Consider the following 21,108-nt stretch of genomic DNA (forward strand, 5'->3'; position numbering starts at 1 on the left):
CAAAAATTGATAATTTTTTTTCTGTTTTTTCTGTTCTTGCTTGGTACAAAGGATTCTGATTGAAAGGTGTTAAATACTCAGATAGAAAGAGTGGTTGTCTTGCGTTGCGTTTAAGTCCTTGACAACTGTTTTTTTCAGGTCTGCTGGCTTTTATAAGATTGTCTCTTGCAGCCTTGCTTGTGAGACGAAGGAAATTATATGACTGGTGCGGGTCGTGGCTAGCCTTGTTTTCTGTTCTTCCCGGGAATCCGATTTATGGTCTGAATATCATTATGCTGTAGGGGACCAACTTTATGACTACGTCTCTGAGATTTTCTGTGGATTCACTTTCTGGAAGACCGTTTATGACAAGGTGTTCTTTATGTTGTTGTTGATTTAAAAGTTCGAATTGCATTTTAGGGAATTAAATTCTTGACGGAGTTCGGATGTGTCTTTTATCAATTTGTGTTGTCTGTCAGTTAGGTTAATGCTGGTTTTAATGTCTTTTACTGTTTGTAAGACTTCTTCGACTGTTGTATTATTAAATTTAACAAACTCTTCATATTCGCTAATTTGTTTTGTTATTTGTTTATTCTGTTTATCAAGTAGTTCTTGGACAAGATCTACTAAGCTGGCTTTTATATTTTCTAAAACTTTTTTCTAGTAATAAATTTACGGAATTCAAATTATAAGACTCACCGGTATTTTTTTGTCTGTTCAGTTCATAGTTTGCTTGTATCGTTGGGGTGATACAATCAGACTACGAGCGCAACACAATAATAATAATAATAATAATAATAATAATAATAATAATAATAATAATAATAATAATAATAATAATAATAATTTTTGAGCTACACTGCCATGATCAAGTGGCCAAAATAATTCACTGGCACGTATGCAAAAAATATGGCTTTCCTTCTTCTAATAACTGGTGGCAACAGGGACAGTATCGGAAAACGAAACAGCAAAAATCCTCTGGGACTTCAGAATACAAACTGATCGGTATTTGGAACACAATAGACCTGACATCACAATTATCGAACATCGACAGGTTTGGATTATCGATATCGCAGTACCCAGTGATAACAACATCAACAACAAAGAACTGGAAAAAATTACTAAATATCGAGATCTGGCAATCGAAGTTGGCCGACTGTGGCTTAAACACACCAAAGTCATCCCAATAGTTATCGGTGCAACTTCAGCGAAGCTATCCAACTATTTACAGCAATTAAACATCAACGAATTGACCCCATATGACCTACAAAAAACAGCATTACTTGGAACAGTCCATATTTTACGACGCTACCTGACGGAATATTCTTAGATTCTTGGGTAGAATCTGAATTGTTCTGAATCACCAGTCAAATTTTTATTAATATGATAGCTTGTTTTGACTCTGTATCAATTATGTGAATAAAATAATAATAATAATAATAATAATAATAATAATAATAATAATAATAATAATAATAATAATAATAATAATAATAATAATAATAATAATGTACTTACGATTTTCACTTTCTCGCTCTTCACTCTCGCCTCTTCCAACAACCTTTTCATGTCCTCTCTCATACTGAACCTATTACTAGTTAATTCATTAGTGCCAATTACAATCACGATCTCTTTCCTTTTCTGTTTTTGAATTGTACGTGCTATATTTTTAATTTTTCCTCCGAGAAGACTGAAGTTATAATCCGCTCATCGATAGCATATTTTATGGTACTCATAAACCAAATAATGTTCTTCTTTTTTTACAAAGTACGTTACTTAACTGATTTTTGTTACTTTCTATCTTACCTTATTCCGTGCTTTTGTTTCTTATTTTTCGGTTTAATTTTTTTTTATCTCTACTAAGTTAAACGCCGCGCGATTTTCTGTAATATCTTACGAAAAATATGTTATAAAACACTAAATACTCTAAAATATAAAAATCGACACTAATAAATCTTCAAAGGAAAAAAACACATAAAAAGAGATAAAAATCACCAATTTTATAAGAGCGTTAAACACACTGACCACTTATAATGTATCCTTTAATACCAATTCTATTGGAGCAAATTATTATTATTATTATTATTATTATTATTATTATTATTATTATTATTATTATTATTATTATTATTATTAAGAGAGACCTCCAGGGAGTCAGAGACTCATCGAGGGAGGCCACATACTACACACACCAGCTATCATACTTATTCTTGAATTCATTCACGCTGCTTTCACTCACAATATCCAGTGTTGTGAGTGGACACTCACAATACTCAATCACGTAACACCCTCTGAGAGAAATATCTAGCCCTCAGCTTCCAAGGATACCCTCATGTCCTTATCCCACCCTTCATAAAATTAAAATTTCCATCAATTGAAATCCTGTATGACCCTTTCAGAAGTTTGTAAGTCTCAATCATATCACCCCTCTTTCTCCTGTTTGCTGGTGTCTGCAGTCAACAAATTCTCAATCTGACTTCATAATTAGTATTCCACAATCCTGATATCATTATTAAACCTCTCTTTTGTACTTTCTCTGTCCAATATATCAGAAACCAGGAGACCAGACCTGCGCACAGTAGTCCAAGTCAGGTCTTATCAAGGCCTTGTAAAGAGGCAAAATAACATCCTTATCTTTACATGTGAACATTCGTTTCAGCATTGCAATTATCTTTTGAGTTGTATTTGCAATCTTTGCTATATGGCCTTTGAATTCCAACTTGCTATCTACTAACAATCCATGATCCCTAGCCTCATCTGTTTATTCTAACATCTCACCAATATAATACGACATTCGATATCTAATCACGCCGAAGTGAATCCTTACATTTACTGACATTGAGCTGACACTCATTTTCCCATGCCCACAATTCCAGTCTATTCAAATCATTCTGCAGGTACCGCATATCAGCCACATTCCTGATTGTCTTACCTTATCTATCTTTGCATCATCAGCAAATAGCTGTATGTCGCTTGTCAGATCCTTCCCAATATCATTAAAGTACAGATTAAACAACAGTGAGCCAAGCACTTATCCTTATGGTACACCACTTGTTACCCTAAATCTTGCATACTCACATCCCCCTGTACCACTTTTTGATATCTGTCTGTCAGCCATCCTCTAACCCACGCGAATATTTTATAATCCAAACCCATATTCTCCAGTTTATGCAACATGATTCCATACTGTATTCTGTCAAAAGCCTTACCAAAATTTGAATGTATCATGGTGTATCCATCCCCCTTCTCTATCTCAGTAGTAACATTATTACTAATAATGTTACTAGTAATGGTAGTTCCATTGCACCACCCTTGTGCAATGGAATTACCATATATTTTTTCCATTCCTGCGGAATCTGCTCTGTTCTGAGATTGATAATAAATAGGCTGGTCACAAGTTCAGCTTAACACTCTTTTAGCACACGTGCTGATATCCCACCAGTCCCTATTGCTGAATTATTATTATTCAATTTGTGCAACAGCTCTAATACCTCGGCCTGACACAGCTGCGTTTCTTCATCTAGTGAAGAGGTAACAGCGAGCTGAATGTTGCGTTCACCAGGTTGATAGCTTTTAACGAAATGGGCACTCATTAACTGAACAACCTCTTCTGCATCTCTAACCCTCACGTGGGTTTAGAAGAGTTATTCTTTCGTATTCATTTTATTTCTTTTACTTGCAGCATATCGAGAAAAGTCTTGTGGTTTGTCTTTAGCACGCGGAGCCAATTTCTTTTCATACTCAGACTGTTTTCTGTACACTAGTTGTTACTATTCTAGCCTTCTGCTTATAACGGTCATAACGGACGTCATCCTTATGCACACGGTATTCCTTCCACATCGTCCTTTTCTTACGAATCCCTTGCTTAATAAGATTACACATCCATATGACTCCTACTCTATTTATTCTTCGAACTCTCGGGGAACATTCTGATATCGCATCATTTAAGTATTGTTTAAATGCTTCCCATGCAATGTCGATATTCTTTCCATCCAGTAACCGATCCCATTCCATTGAACTCAGGATACTCCTCAGCTAGTCATAATTTCCTGCTTTGAAGTTCAGTATGTAACCTTTTCTGAATGGAACATTCATAAACTTAGTCACTTCCCAAGTGAGTACCGTATAATCACTGTCACCGACTGGGGAGCAGAATATTTACGTATTTAACTGAAACGCCGTCTGACACGCTAATCAAATCTAACACGCTTTGACCTCGAGTTCCTTCTGACACATGCTTCTTGAGGAAGTTGACCTGCAACAGCTCAATAAATGAATTTTCATTCTTCTCATGAGATTCTACTGCTACCCAATCAATATTTGGATAATTAAAGTCTCCCATTACGATTACTCTTTTCGTGCTCATCTATTCTGTTTGGTGATGCTTTTCTTCATCACTAGCACCCGATCCACCAGATCCCTAACGACACTCCACTATGTAATTGATCTTGTTAGATTCCACCGCTCACCAGATGGCTTCAACCTCACTGCCACATGAAATATTGTTAGTAGTAATACTATAATCATACGCAGGGACGCCGAGAGGGGGTGATATCTGAGATTTTTGTCACGGGCTCGGCATAGAAAAAGGCCCCGACGTGTCACATAACTGTGTTTGTAATGCATGATTTTAATTCTCGTAATAATACAACAATGATAAAGGATAATGGCATATCGAGAATGATACTGTGTTTTGTTTTAGACAGACGGCTACGCTCTTTAGCTGGCTGTGAGTGTCCAGAAGACACTGATTCTTTCGGCGCGGATCACTGTAGTTATAGCGATCCGCGCCAGCGCTAGCTAGTAATTGCATTCACAGTAATGTTCCCATTTAAACTTTTTTTTTAAATAAAGATTTCGCTAACCATAAAGTGAGGAAGTGGATGAGGCAATAAAAATTTAAAAATTCTCTTTTTATTTAATGTTTGTATTTTGTATGGTATGGTATGTATCGAATTTTGAATTTATTGTACACTTTTTTTAAATAAATGTTTAATGTTTTGTATGACATTCTCTATTCTTCTCTAATGCCTTACATATGTAGACATCTTTGCACAAGTTTGATGGGGTCCGACCCGGAGGAACACAAAGTCAAAATCGTTCTCTCCTCGTCAACATTCCAATGACAAAGCTTATTCCTATCATTAACGCAGTTACGTACCATTGTCGCTCTTACACCCACTTTCTCACCATTCTTACCTTTATAATTTCGTTTTCCTGACTCTCTGTGTTAGGAATTTTTACCAGTTATTTTTTTTGTCCTTTTTTTTCTTCTTCCAAAAAAACAGCTGTGTTTTCTCGGTCTTTCAAAGTTATTGGATGACCAGTCCGTTCTTCCTCTTATAAACGTAAACAGCAACAAAACTTTTATTAAAAAGTTACTCATGTTGGTTAAGATGAACAGTGCAATATAATGTGTTAAAAATCTTATATAGCGGAGGATTTTATAAAATTTAATTATATTAGTTTTATAACGAAATACAATTTATTTTATTTAACAACTAAAGTACAAAAATTTTAATCCTTTTTTTTATTACAAGCTTTTATTTAATACATTTCATAAAGAATAATTATAGTCCAGCTTTAGCTACCTTTAATGTCTTTAATGTCTCCTCTCTTTACATTTATTCGTTGCATTGTCTATTCGGTGTTAGCTAGTGGATTTTCTTAGCTTTCCATAAAAGAAATAACGTTAAGACTTAAGTATTGTTCCTGAATGTTTCAAAGGAAGGCATTAAGAGTTTGTAGCCAAGTAACGAGTGGGCTTGCGAGGTCATTTGCAGATGTTAAACCCATCTGTATCTTCAAGGGACGGGCTTTAAAGCCCACTAATTAAAGGTGCATAACAGCTCATGAAACATCCCAAATGGACTCATTCTTTCCACAAAGTTCATTTGTAGAAGAAATTAAAAAGATTGTTGGCTTAACTACCCTCAGTGTCGTCAGCGGGGATTCTATTGTATCCGATATTATACTAAAACGCCCTTCTAAGTGCATTTTTGTTGCGAACAAGAAACTGGGTCACACACGCACACATACACACACACACACACGCAATCTGATGGCCTCCCATACTGGTTAGCTGTAATGCGCTCAATTAAAGTTACTTTTATTGTCAACTATTGCTTGTAACGGTTACTGAAGAGCTCTCGCAACTCCCGATGCAACCAAGTTACTGGTGTGCTATGAGACGTCTCATTGTTCTAAATAAAAATGTTTGTTACATTCTTCTGGAAATTCCTTCGTTTTATCTATTTATTATTATTATTTTGTGTGTGTGTGTGTGTGTGTGTGTGTGTGTGTGTGTGTGTGTGTGTGTGTGTGTGTGTGTGTGTGTGTGTGTGTGTGTGTGTGTGTGTGTGTGTGTGTGTGTGTGTGTGTGTGTGTGTGTGTGTGTGTGTGTGTGTGTGTGTGTGTGTGTGCAATCGAAGTCTTTGGAATGGTTCTGGGAAGAAAATCGCAAGTCTTTACTAGTTTGATTAATTAATGTTATTAACCGAACTAGAAGAATTAGAAATCATTTTCATTTTTTGGATGTTTTCCGGTCAATTTGAGATGAACAAGTCAGACTAGAAAAGATGCGGAACCACAAGGATGCTCTGATTGGTTGGCTAAAAACTTCCAAACATTTAATGTTACGTAACATTGGGCATGACTAAGAAATCAGGTGCAGGAAGATCTGTTGTGTAAGTGTTTGAAGAACTAAATCTTGAAGGCGTTGGAAGATCCTTTTTCAATCAATTTGTGAAAGAAACAGAAACGCAATTCTGTTTTCACGCCACTTCGCAGACGAGAACACAACCAATTAGTTTCTTCAAGTTTTTGTTTGAAGCAACATAGAAATGAAGCAACCGATTTAATAAGACTGTATATTTAAACCTTTAAGAGAAAACTTGAAATTTAAATTTTTGTGGTTCTTTCTGTCCGATTTTATTTTTTTATATTTTTTTAATCGGACTATAAGAACTATCGCTTTACTCGGAGATTAAATGTTTCACTGCGTTAATAATAATAATATTATTATTATGTCCCACTCAAAGAATCCTTAGAGCTAATCCAAGCTAAATTTCCTCTCGATATCACAGGCCTATTTCAGTTCACAATGAACTCAGGCTATTTTGTTTCGCAAGAAAAATTCTACAAACAAATAGAGGGGCCAGCCATGGGTTCTCCATGGCTGTCCCCTCTTTTTGTTTAAGCCTTAAACAAAAACCAACCATTTGGCTTCGCTATGTTGATGATGTGTTCGCTATTTGGCCACATGGCTCCGATGCACTCCTCTCCTTCCTAACACACTTAAACAACCAACACCCCAGAATCAATTTCACCATGGAAGAGGAAAAAAACAAAGCCTGATGGAACCTTGGTCTTCTCACTTTATAGAAAATCCACCCATACAGGCAGATACAATCACCAACAATCCTGCCACCCTCACAACAGTATGGAATCATTAAGACACTACACAACAGGGCTAAACTTATCTGTTCAAATGACAATGCCCTAACCACAAAACTAAAGCACATTCTCAACACTTTCTCAGCCAATGGCTACCCCCCCAAAAAATCCAAAAAATATTGAAGCCAGTAAACCACAACCCCCTCCCCCCCTCACAACAAGGATTATTCTAAATCCATCACCATACCCTATATTCGATTCCGTAAAAAATTACAAAAATCCTAAAAAAACATGACTTAACTTCTTGTTACAGACCATATAAAAAATTTAAATCCCTTATCCGCTCTACTAAAGACCAACCCCCCCCCCCTAGACCTACCTGGTGTATACCAGGTCCCTTGCAGCTGTAAGCTGTCCTACTTTGGCCAAACAGGCAGGACAGCAAATATCAGAATTTCAGAACACAAGGACTACATCCGGTTTCACCAATACAGCCACTCTGGTCTTGCTGACCATGCTCTGGATACCCGCCATAGAATACGGTGGAAGAAAGCCACGATAATACACCGTAGTAAATTCAAATACGAAAGGCTTTTCATGGAATCAGCTTCAGCCCTAAGAAACAATCCAAACCTCAACAAATTTGGCTGCATGAGATTGCCTCAAATTTGGGAAACCTATATCAGAAGACCTTCAGCCCAATCGCCCAAGAATACCAACATTGCCTGCTAGGGGGCACCATCAGGACTTTAGGAGAAATAATAGCTTCCTGCTTCTTCCTCACTTACTGTTTGTTGTGCCTGCGTGCACGTGTCTTGTTCTTAAGTTTCTTGAAAATCAATATTTCGGCAACTTGACGTTTCCGAAATATTGAAGTATATTAAAATTTATTTTAATGTATATCCTAGTTGACGTAATTTCCTTAAATTATTTAGTAAAAAATATTATTATTATTATTATTATTATTATTACATAACACCTCCAGGGAGTCCAAAGACTCATCGATGGAGGCACTTACTCTACAACTCTTTGTCTCCACCACTCAGTCCACCTGCTACAACGAACCGCAACTACACCAACGCCATCTATTGACCACCACCATCACTAGTATTTTCAAAGACAATCACAAACATCCATGCCCACGGCGGGATTCGAACCCGCAGCCATATCAGGTATTCACTCATATTCTGACCTTTTGTTTATTAAATAAAAATTATTAAACGAAATAACTTCATAGGATACTACATGCAGTCTACGTTATGCATATATTTCTTAATTTTTTTGGGAATAAATGTTTTGATAGACTGCAATATACGAGTATTGATGCAATATTGTGGGTGGTAGACTGAGAGTAGATAATGCGGGTACAGTGCTCTAAAGACCAAACATGGAACTTTCTAATAAGCAACGAGGGTGGTTTCACACCTGACGATAAAATTCATCTTTCACCTAAAGACATTACAAACATCCATGGCTATTGCAGGATTCAAACCTGCAATCTGTTGGTTGGCTGAATACGGATGGTGACACTCTCCTCTCGGGAGTTAAATTATAGCGTCTAGATGAGGAGCAACTGAAAGTTGTTTGTCTGAACCCTTCTTGAAGATTTGTTACATTCTTTGGCATCTTACCAAGTTTGTAACAGAATATGATGCCAAGGTATCTATTTCACAGTGCGATAGATGGAAATTATGACGAAGGGAAAGTCTTCTGACCCTTCCGCTCACTCATGATTGGGTCAAGTTTCCTATTTTCTGGCAGAAGATGTTACAAGGAGTTGTCTTGTATAGTTTGCTACTTTCATGGTTTTCGATTCTCACCCTATAAAAAAAAACTCTCTCCGAGATATTTATTGATAATCTCTCCTGAAAGTTTAGCACATACTGTTTTGTCTTGAGAAATTAGACAAATAATTTGAACTTTTTTTCTGTTTACTTACTTTTTCTGTTTCCTTTTATTAAAGTTCTTCTTTTTCATTTTCTTGTTATGGATTTTAGACGAAGTGGACCGTTCTGGTCTCATGTTATCACTTTCTTGGTCTTCCAATTTCTTTTTTCTATTTATTTGTTATTCACACATTATTTTTGACCGTCTGTTATTCTCCACTGAATTTAAATATTTTATCCAGTTTTATTTATATTTACGTATGAAATAATTTATTGCTTTTATATTCAGGGATTGAAATTTTCTTCATCTGTTTTATAGTGACACTTGATATATCCAACTGTTTATTTCTAAGAAATTTCATTTCGAACTCTTTGAATTCGTTTTTCATTTTTTTATAATTCATATCTCTCTTCAATATAAAAAATTCGGCTTAGGAAGGATGTCATATAGTCTGATACTGATGTGTTTTTTTTGTATCAGATGTGCCTTATATATGTTATGTATTATTCCGTTTACTTCAATAAATTTGATATTTTAATGTCTATATCTTCATATGATAAGTCACAAGGGTATTTGAAAGCATTTGGTTATAATATTTTATTATCTATTCCTGTTTTACTTCTTAGTGGGTTTTCTACTTTGAACGCTATTATTTTTGTCTCTACTTTACACATACTCATATTATATCGTTTCCAAATTTTATTTAATGATTTTACTGATCATCGTAAATCATCCTCTGACGTAACTAATACAATTTGATGAACTACAAACAACAGTGTATCTATTTTTATCGGTGTTTTGTTTTGTACACCAAATCGGTATGCTGATTTTAGATTGTTATTTTTTATACGAGTATATTAAAAGGTAGATATGAGGTTAGTTACACACGTGATGGATTCCTCTTGATATGTCTTTCCATGCGGATATTTTTTCTCATTTGATTGCTATTTATTCCTGTTTATATTTCTTGAAGTGAATGAAAGAGTTGTTTTGGTGCATATAAACCGGGGTAATATTTTAAAACAGTGTTTGTCTACTAATTTTATAAAAAGCTTTTTCGTAATAAAGGAAAAATGTGTTTCTTTTTGAATTTCACGTTTGAATTGTTCTCTACAATTCTGTTTAGTTTCTTTTTTTTTAATACCCCTGCTTATATTTCCTACCTCGTATTTAGTAAACTAATTCCCGTATGGCTATTGCAGCTATTAAAGTTTACATGAAATTGTGTTCAATTTATATTTTTAAAGTTTATATTTGGATATCATATGGGTATTCTCAACTACATCAAAGACAGTCCATATTAACATTACTAATCTAACATACTTCTGTAGGAATCTTAATATCGACTTTTGATATTTTTCGTAAATACTTAGAATGTTTATCGTGGTTTGCAACATTAAAGAATTCAAAGCACGCTTCCTGTTCTTTCTACGCAGTTCTCTCTCTTGGAATATTCACAGCACGAGTTGCTATGCGTCATACTATGGAACCACGCATCACCCATCAAAGGAGTTTCTGTTCGGTCTTAAAAACACCCTGAATGGAGGAAGGGATCAAATAAACAACTCCTCAACTACTTATTTTCCGGTACAATTCTACATATAGATCATCAGTGACCTGTATACCTAAGAGTAGAGTGTTGTAGATAGAAGATATAGATTCGGCTGCGATTTAAAAAAAAAGAAAAAAAATGCAAATGATTTTCTGACTGTACATAAAATAAACTGAAATGTTTTCCAACGAAATGCGACTATGCATTTGATAGCTGTAATTTGCTGATATGAACCAATCCGGTTTTGGGTGCACCGAAATTGCCACAGTCTACTGTATGCACGCATTAGTTTGATGGATTCGCTTTGATAGAAGTTACAGTGAAAAGTATATGACAAAAAAGAGTTAGCAGAATAAACTGATTGTTCAAAATATTGGATAAGACATGGTCGAAGTTATCAACAGAAAGCCGACCATTCCCGAAACACGTTCGTGTAACATCGGCAAGGAAGAACGTATCCATCGAATAAAAGACATTTACCAATAGTTTTACTTCGAGGTTAAATGATTGCTTTCATCACGGAAAACTCACTCTTAAATGAACATCTGGCAGTGACAGGAAATACGTATAAGCTATGACGTAGATACCGAATGAGATTAATTCTCATCTCCACTCCAGCTTCTATAAGGAAAACAGTTTGACAACAATTCTAATTTAAAAGAAATGGGAAATGCTATATTCTAGTCACCGATTAGAGGAATTGTTTTCTAAACCTTTCATCCATCTCTCTCTCTCTCTCTCTATCTATCTTATCTATCTATATATATATATATATATATATATATATATATATATATATATATATATATATATATATATATATATATATATATATATATATATATATATATATAGGTGTACATTTAGAGTAGTACGAAGTGATGCAACTAGAAGAGGAGGCCATTATTCATTGAAAGGAGAATTTCCTTTTGTAACGGACTATAAAAGCAGTGGCATCCATTAGTTGCCCACTTAACTTGATATCTATTCAGTTCATCTGCTGCGAGGACGAAACTTGTATGCCGAACAGTTGCAATAAGTTTGAGACTACAATTACAGTGATAAAAGTTGAGCGAGTTTCGGAGTATTCTTCCGTGCACAGAAGCGGTGTCACAGTGTTGACACTACCGCAGCGTCGTAATGGAAAACTCGTGTCGAACGGACGTCCTCTGCAGGCGCACGGTGGACTCGTGTAAGCAACGAAACGTAGTTTCGGCTTTAAGGCTGCCTCGCCATGCGTGTCAGCTCAGTAATTAGTTATTTAAACGTTGATTGAACGTTTTGAAATTAATTACACGCCGATCTCACGCGCTCCTTGTACTCCCACAGCAGAGTGACTAAAATGGGAGGAAACAGGAATGTTATTTGCCTTCGGGGATCGTTTCTTTTTAGGGGAGGTAATGAAACTATCAGTCAACCTCTGTAACAAATTGTTGGTCCCAACTGAAGCCCTCCGTCATGTCTAATCCCTCGAGAGGTTGGCATCTTTTGTTTTTCCTAACACGACACAAGTTTACGACGCGATATTTCGGCTCTACTCACGCCTGAACCACGCGTAATGGTGTAACACTACCCCTTGGAATGTTGGGGAATTTGCTTCAGAGAAGTGTGCCAAAAACAGGTTTTAGTTTTGAAGCTGCAGAAGTGTTTCATAGGTTTTGTGGCAGAAATGAAGTCAATCGAAACAATCTGTAAGACGAGGATGCCTTTTTCCAATGATTATGATGAGTTAAACAACCAGATGCTGACTTTTTGTTGTTAAATATAAAAAGTTTCTACATCGCTTTGACTTGCAAAATTGATCCAACAGCATCTTCATATGGTTTTGGAGAACACGACAGCCATTCATATTAATGAATGACTGTCGTAATGAGCTACATTGGGGCTATTCTTATCCCAGCCAACAGACGAGTAATACACCAGAGATTGAACTTGAACTTAATTGGTTGATGGACTGAGTCCTTGACTCTTTATCCCTTCATCTGGATTTTAGATTGTGGGTGATGAGATTATTGTGGGTAATTTACCCGCTCATTGTGAGCATTGAGGCTGTATCAGCTTTCTCTTGCGATGGAGGATTTCGGTTTTTTATGTTTGAAACGATCTGAGGGCTTGCAGTCCGCTGCCTGTCGAACTAGCTGATTTGGGTGATTATCCGTGATTGTGAAGAATTTCTCTGCAATGTTTGTCATGTAGGTCTTAATATCTGGAAGATTGGCTTCTTGATGTAACTGGATGTTTCTGATGAACCATGGGGCATTAAATGCCATTCTTAGGCATTTGTTCTGTATTATCTGAAGTCTGTTGATGTTGCTTTTAGTCGTGTGACCCCCAGGTTGGAGAGGCATAAGTTAGTTGCGGTCTGATTACCGATTTGAAAAGTAGGATTTTGTTGCTTATGCTTAGGAAGCTGTTCCTGTTCAAAAGTGGATATAGCTGTGCTATAGTCTGACTTGCCTTAGTGGCAACACTATCCATATGTGACTTGAAGTTTAGACGTCTATCAAGATGAATTCCCAGATATTTGGTAGAATTGCGCCAAGGGATGATTTTACCAAACATTTGTATGCTTGTATTCGGTTCTGCTTTACGTCTGGTGAAAAGTACTGCAGAGCTTTTGTTTGGATTAATTGCGATACGCCACTTGGTGTACCAATCCTCCAATTCATTGACTGCTCTCTGCAGCTTGATTGTGGCCAGGTGTGGACGGAGGGATCTGGCTATAATGATTGTATCGTCGGCATACAGAGCGGTGATAGCTGGAGACAGTTTGGGGAGATCTGCCATGTATATGGAGAAGAGTAGGGGAGATAGTAGAATGCCTTGAGGTACTCCGGCCGTGATTCTCCTCTCTGTAGATCTGATACCGTTGAGTTTTATTTTAAATTTTCTGTTGTGTAGATATGATTTGATAAGTAGCACTAGTGGCAATGGAATACCAACTTCGTGTAGTTTAAAAATTAGTCCATGATGCCATTCTCTATCAAATGCCTGAGTGATGTCTAGAAAAATTGCGCCAGTGTGTTGGTGCCATTCATACCCTTGGGTTATATGTTCGATAACTCTGTAAATTTGTAGCGTTGTGGAGTGATATTTCCTAAAGCCGAATTGTTCATCTTGAATTATATGGTTGATATCTGTTGCCTCTTGAAGCCGTGTGAGAATAGTACGTTCGGCTATCTTACCTATGCATGAAAGAAGGCTGATTGGTCTGTAATGTTCAGGAAACTGTGTATTTTTCCCAGGTTTGGGAATTAGGAAAACGTCGGCAATTTTCCATCGTTGTAGGAAATAATTTAGCCGGAGGATGGCATTAATGATGGCTACTAGATGCATGACCCCTTTGCGAGGAAGTAACTTGAGTACCTTATTTGTTATTCCATCTGGACCCGGAGCCTTTTTGTTATTTAGTTTTCTTAAAATCTCATATACTGTTGGTGACACGGATTTGTTATTGGATTGGAATGAGGCATTTTGAGTTATTTTACGCACTTGGGTGTGAATTTTACTTATGAAATTTATATCTCTATTGATATAATTGGGGCTGCATTGTTTTTCTAAACTGTCAGCAAATGCTTCAGCTTTTTCCTCGTCGTTGTAGACAACATTAGATTCACCTTGGATTGGAGGAAATGTAAAACGCTTTGAACGGAGTGATTTCATCATTTTCCATATTGCTGATCCTCTGTGTTTAATTGGAGAATTTTGTTATTCCAGAGTTGGTTACGGTGGTCCTTTAGGGCATATCGAACCTGGTTTGTTGCTCTATTGACTGCTTGTTTATCCGCTGGGTCCATTGTTCTCTGATATTGTCTTCTTAATCTGTTTTTCTCTTGGATAAGACGTTTTATATCCTGTGGAAGTTTATTTGATGGTGTACATTTGGTTATATTTGTTACCTGCGTTATAGCTGTCAGCAGTTGTTTTTCAAGAGTCTTCACTGCTTTTTCTACATCTTCAGCAGATGTTATATGCGGTATTGGACCAAGGTTTTCCTGGAAGGCTGAGGGAAGTTGTTTCCAATTTATAAATGTGGTGGTGTTTTCTGTTATATCTTGTATGGTGCCTAGTTGTAATATGATGGAGTTATGATCAGAACTTAAGTCGTTGATTGCTTGTATCTGATAGCTGTGCGCTATGTTTTTTAATATAGCTATATCTAGTACATCAGGACGACCGGTAGCTCCATAATGTGTGGGTTCAGTGGGTCCTATTACTGTTATATTTCTTGAAGAGTTGAGTATTCTTCCATTAATATTTGAGTTTCTGCTGTTCCAGACTGAGTGTTTGGCATTAAGATCTCCGGCTATAATCACTGCTCTGCCTGTATTTAGTATCACCTCTAAGTCAGATTCAAGGAGTTTTTTATTTGGGGGGTTGTAGGCTGCATATATCGTAATGCTGCTTGTGTTTTCCATATGTATTTCTATTCCTGTAGTTTCCATGTGTTCTGTTTGGGGTTCTGCTATTGAATTATGTTTTATGTTACTTTTCACAAAGATGGCAGTGCCTCCACCTCTAGCAAAGCATCTGTCTGTACGGTAAGTGCTATAACTATTGATTCTGATTTTGTCACTTGGACGAAGATGTGTTTCATTTATGAGGATGATGTCTGCTTGAGTTTCTGCTGCAAACTCCTGCAGCTCCTGTAATTTGATAGATAAACCATTTGCATTCCATGAAACAATTTGTAATGATTTCGGTTTTCTTTTAGATTTATCCATTAAGAATTTCCATAAAGAGTGATTGTGTATGCCTTAAGATGATATCTTTGGCTTCTTGAGTTGGGTTGGTTTGTTGGAGTTCAGCAAGCATTTCACCTAAGTGGCTTGTTATGTTTAGGAGGATAGGTTTGTTGGTTTGCTGTGACTGCTTTGGTTTTGGGTCTTTTTGGAATGTTGATCTTGTAACTTCAGCATACGATCTTTCATCCGTTGTGGAGACTATGGTTTGATGGGAAGACGCTTGTTCTTGAAGAGGTTTACTGGTTTTGAGGAAATGCTATACAGCCCCTATAGTTTGCAGGGTGTGGTCCTCCGCAGTTTGCACACTTTGCTGGAAGTGTACGAGGTTTATGGCATTCATTTGATGCATGTTTGCCACCACATTTAACGCAACGAAATTCAGCCTTGCAGCATCGTTGTGCATGCCCAATCTACTGGCATCTATGGCACTGGGTTGTAGTTGATTTATGTTTCAATGCCTCAACTTTTATGACTAGATCACAGATGGTTTGGAGATTGTATATATGTTTTTGGTCTTTGCTTATTTCCACTAGAATTAGGGGATAGGGTGTTTTATCAGCTCTCCGCATTCGGCTGACTTTAATTGGGCTAAATCCCTTAAGTTGTAATGTTTCAGTTACTCCCCTTAACACTACTTTTAAATTTTTTTCACTGTTGAGTGCAAAAGTGTGATATGGCAAATTGTTGTTGTCTAGAAGTTTGGTCATTTTTTTGTAATCTGATGATGTTTTAGGTTGTATGCGAATCCCTTCTTCTGTGTTTGTGGCTTTAATGAAGGTGATATCTGAAGATTTCAGTGTGGATGCAACGGATGTCCAGTGCTCCTTGGCCCTTAGGACGACTGGGGGTACCCTTTCTTTAATTACATTATCTGGTTCTATCTCCACTGTTTTGGGTGTATCTGCAGTAGAGGAGATTTTCCTTTTCTTTTTGACTGTTTGAAATTCTGTGTTGGTTTCCAAAAACTGCGGAGTATTATCCTGAGATGCAGCATTCTCTGTATTCGTGGAGTGACTTGATTCTGGTTCAGTTAACATACTTCCTTCATTAGAATCATCCATCCTATCTTCTGTGACTGCTGTAGGGGGGAATGTATCTAACAGCTTTACTTTCCCTGGCCAGTTGTCGCTCAAAAGTTTTCCTAATCTTAGGAATTCTCTGTAAACTTCTTCAAATATGCCTTCATTGAGAGGTTTTGTCATGATTGATAGAAGGCAACAACTCTATTAGAATAGTTTGAGAAGTGGGACCTAGAGCCCAATGTAAATATCCCGTAGATCAAATCGATCTACCAGCAAAGGTAGTAAATGTTTCACAGAATGAAGAACACTTACCTCTATATATAAATATCCCGTAGATCAAATCGATCTACCAGCATCAGTAGCAAATATTTTACAAAATAAATTTTTCTTCAGAAAATCATAACGACTATTTAAATCACTGATCACACATATAAATAAACACTTGGCAACCGCCATTACGCCCCGACCCTCAGCCGCATTTCATTCTCTTACGAACGTTGGGCAATCCTTTTAAAGTTCGTAAAAAATTTAACATAACATTGAAACAATCATCAAAAACGCGATGGGAAAGTAAAACACTGACACCAGAGATTCGTTTCACTTAGCAGTGTACTATAAATATTATAATAAAAAATAAAAGGTGTACTATTAAAAACTTCTTTAAACTAAAAAATTTCTAAAATTTATTACTTTCTTTAATTTATTTTAAAAATTCATTTTACATTCTATAAAAAATGAAATCTATAGTTTTCTTATGTTCCTATTTGAAGAAGTATTTAAAAGTTATATAAATAAAAAATGCGAAGTCCAAACTTGTTAATGATTAATTTTTTTGATATAAAAAAAGTTCGTAAAAAATTTAACATAACATTGAAACAATCATCAAAAACGCGATGGAAAGTAAAACACTGACACCAGAGATTCGTTTCACTTAGCAGTGTACTATAAATATTATAATAAAAAATAAAAGGTGTACTATTAAAAACTTCTTTAAACTAAAAAATTTCTAAAATTTATTACTTTCTTTAATTTATTTTAAAAATTCATTTTACATTCTATAAAAAATGAAATCTATAGTTTTCTTATGTTCCTATTTGAAGAAGTATTTAAAAGTTATATAAATAAAAAATGCGAAGTACAAAACTTGTTAATGATTAATTTTTTTGATATAGACATTCTCTTCAGTGGATAGCATTTTTAAGAGTTATTGCTTACCAGGTAAAATAAGTTTAAATAATCAGAAGGGGAACCTATAGTAGGAGAAAATAATGAGTTATCTTTATGCATGAACGAAAACAGTAACGAATATTCGCTAAAAATCATATCCACGACGGATAGGTAAAAATTTCCTAAATTTCTTAACGGTAGCGTTGACCGTGTCTGTTACGTCAGAAGCGTCGAACAGTTGAGGATCAGTAAGGTGCTGCCTCTACCGGTGAATACTCGAACAAATCAGTCGACATCAATTTTTTTAAAATACAGTATTGGTTCTCGCTGTTAGATCGATTGGAAGAATTAAGATGGCGTGCGAAGGTTTAATATTGATGACTTCATTTTTAGTATATTGTATACGAATACTATTTAATTAATATACTTTTTATATTCTCGTATCAGCTTGTTTTATTTCTACAACCTTTATGTATTTAATAAAGACTCGATGTAGAACTTTATTTATATTTACAAGTTCTCTCATTTTTGTAATAAACAAGTTAATAATCCACTCATTTCTACAAATCGAAAAAAAAAGTAATTATAATAGGATATTTATATCTATTTGAATATATATTAAAATAAAGTAAAATAAAAGTACGATGTTATGCTATAGCATTCATTTTATTGAAAAAAATATTATTAGTATATACAGAATATATTAATACACCCTTTTGGATATGATATAAAATTTATTTAATAGTTCAATAAAGTTCCAAAAGTATCCATCCGAAGGAATAGTCCTTTTCAGGACTTCCAGGGTAACAAATAGCAATGCTGAACCGAGGAAGTAAACTGAGGTTCGGCTGTTGCTGTTATCCTGGGTGTGAGTTTTTGAGTTCGCTCCCTTAGGGTTTTTGCCTTAAGGGAGCACCTTGAGTCTCCGGGGAAGGTGTTCTCCGGCAGGGCCCGCTGAGGGGTTCTTGTCGGTGAATTATTTTCCTCGGAATTTGAGCGGTTCTGCTCAGGAGTCGGGGAGCCCGTTGGGGTGCTTGAACGGGGCGGCCGACACTGAGTGGAACCAACGCTGAGCGGTTCTGCTTAAACGGGGAGCCCGTTGGGGTGCTTGGACGGGGCGGCCGTCAATGAGTGGAACCAACGCTGAGACATGGACGGTCTTTCGCCCACTATGGAGTGGCCTAGAGATCGTCCGATTTTTTGAGATTTTACCCTTTACTTACTAATCAGGGTAACAAATAGCAATGCTGAACCAAGGAAGTAAACTGAGGTTCGGCTGTTGCTGTTATCCTGGGTGTGAGTTTTTGAGTTCGCTCCCTTAGGGTTTTTGCCTTAAGGGAGCACCTTGAGTCTCCGGGGAAGGTGTTCTCCGGCAGGGCCCGCTGAGGGGTTCTTGTCGGTGAATTATTTTCCTCGGAATTTGAGCGGTTCTGCTCAGGAGTCGGGGAGCCCGTTGGGGTGCTTGAACGGGGCGGCCGACACTGAGTGGAACCAACGCTGAGCGGTTCTGCTTAAACGGGGAGCCCGTCGGGGTGCTTGGACGGGGCGGCCGTCAATGAGTGGAACCAACGCTGAGACATGGACGGTCTTTCGCCCACTATGGAGTGGCCTAGAGATCGTCCGATTTTTTGAGATTTTACCCTTTACTTACTAATCAGGGTAACAAATAGCAATGCTGAACCGAGGAAGTAAACTGAGGTTCGGCTGTTGCTGTTATCCTGGGTGTGAGTTTTTGAGTTCGCTCCCTTAGGGTTTTTGCCTTAAGGGAGCACCTTGAGTCTCCGGGGAAGGTGTTCTCCGGCACGGCCCGCTGAGGGGTTCTTGTCGGTGAATTATTTTCCTCGGAATTTGAGCGGTTCTGCTCAGGAGTCGGGGTGCTAGGATGGGGCGGCCGACACTGAGTGGAACCAACGCTGAGCGGTTCTGCTTAAACGGGGAGCCCGTCGGGGTGCTTGGACGGGGCGGCCGTCAATGAGTAGAACCAACGCTGAGACATGGACGGTCTTTCGCCCACTATGGAGTGGCCTAGAGATCGTCCGATTTTTTGAGATTTTACCCTTTACTTACTAATCAGGGTAACAATTAGCAATGCTGAACCAAGGAAGTAAACTGAGGTTCGGCTGTTGCTGTTATCCTGGGTGTGAGTTTTTGAGTTCGCTCCCTTAGGGTTTTTGCCTTAAGGGAGCACCTTGAGTCTCCGGGGAAAGTGTTCTCCGGCAGGGCCCGCTGAGGGGTTCTTGTCGGTGAATTATTTTCCTCGGAATTTGAGCGGTTCTGCTCAGGAGTCGGGGAGCCCATCGGGGTGCTAGGATGGGGCGGCCGACACTGAGTGGAACCAACGCTGAGCGGTTCTGCTTAAACGGGGAGCCCGTCGGGGTGCTTGGACGGGGCGGCCGTCAATGAGTGGAACCAACGCTGAGACATGGACGGTCTTTCGCCCACTATGGAGTGGCCTAGAGATCGTCCGATTTTTTGAGATTTTACCCTTTACTTACTAATCAGGGTAACAAATGGCAATGTTGTAGCCAATGAAGTTTTAACTGAGGCTTGGCTATTGCCGTTACCCAGCCATGACTAGAGCTTTTTAGCTCAACAACATTCCATCCACACAGATTTACTTCATTCAGATGACGGGATAAAGAGTCAAGGACTCAGTCCATCGCCCAGTTCTTTTAAGAACTTTAAGAAGCATCCAGAGAAAAAAAGAAGGTAAGATGGCGGCTCGCGTGTTAGTGTTTCGTGTCGTGTATTTTAATGGTGAATTGTGAATGTGACTGATAAGTTTTTAGAGATTTATGCTTATTCTTTAGTAATATCAGTTATTTGCTGCTGCCATAAACAGGCATTTTATTTTCCATACTGGTTTATCCAGGTAAGTCAACTGACTTCACAAAGGCGATACGCTAGGCCTACTACCATTAGTATCGCCATTGTTGTTGTACTTTAACATCTTATTGCTGGTTGACACGGCTATGCTTGATATTGCAGGCAGTCCTTTGCGGCTGCGGGATATTTTACAAATATTTCTGCTGGCAGGTCTTCAGACCTGCGGGATATTTTATTAACGCACATACGAAGTTAAATCGATATGAGCGTACCTGACCTAGACGTATTCACTGATTTGCTCGATAAAGAGCAAATCAGTGAATACCAGCTCTTGAACTCATTGATAAACTCCAAAAGAAGTTCAAGCTGACATGGCCTACTATTATTGACCCCGACACTATTATCGAGTCACTCGATAAAAAGCTAGCACTCAGTTTCATTAAAAAGCTCCTCAAAAAGCTTGAACGGGATTGGCCCGGGTACTTAAATTTGTATTCCTCACCTGAAGTCGATGCTGAGGAAAATGAAGACTCCC

Source organism: Typopeltis vanoorti, chromosome 15 (genome assembly GCF_054136105.1).
Source record: "Typopeltis vanoorti isolate ZY-2024b chromosome 15, IOZ_Tvanoo_1.0, whole genome shotgun sequence".
Lineage (NCBI taxonomy): Eukaryota > Metazoa > Arthropoda > Arachnida > Uropygi > Thelyphonidae > Typopeltis > Typopeltis vanoorti.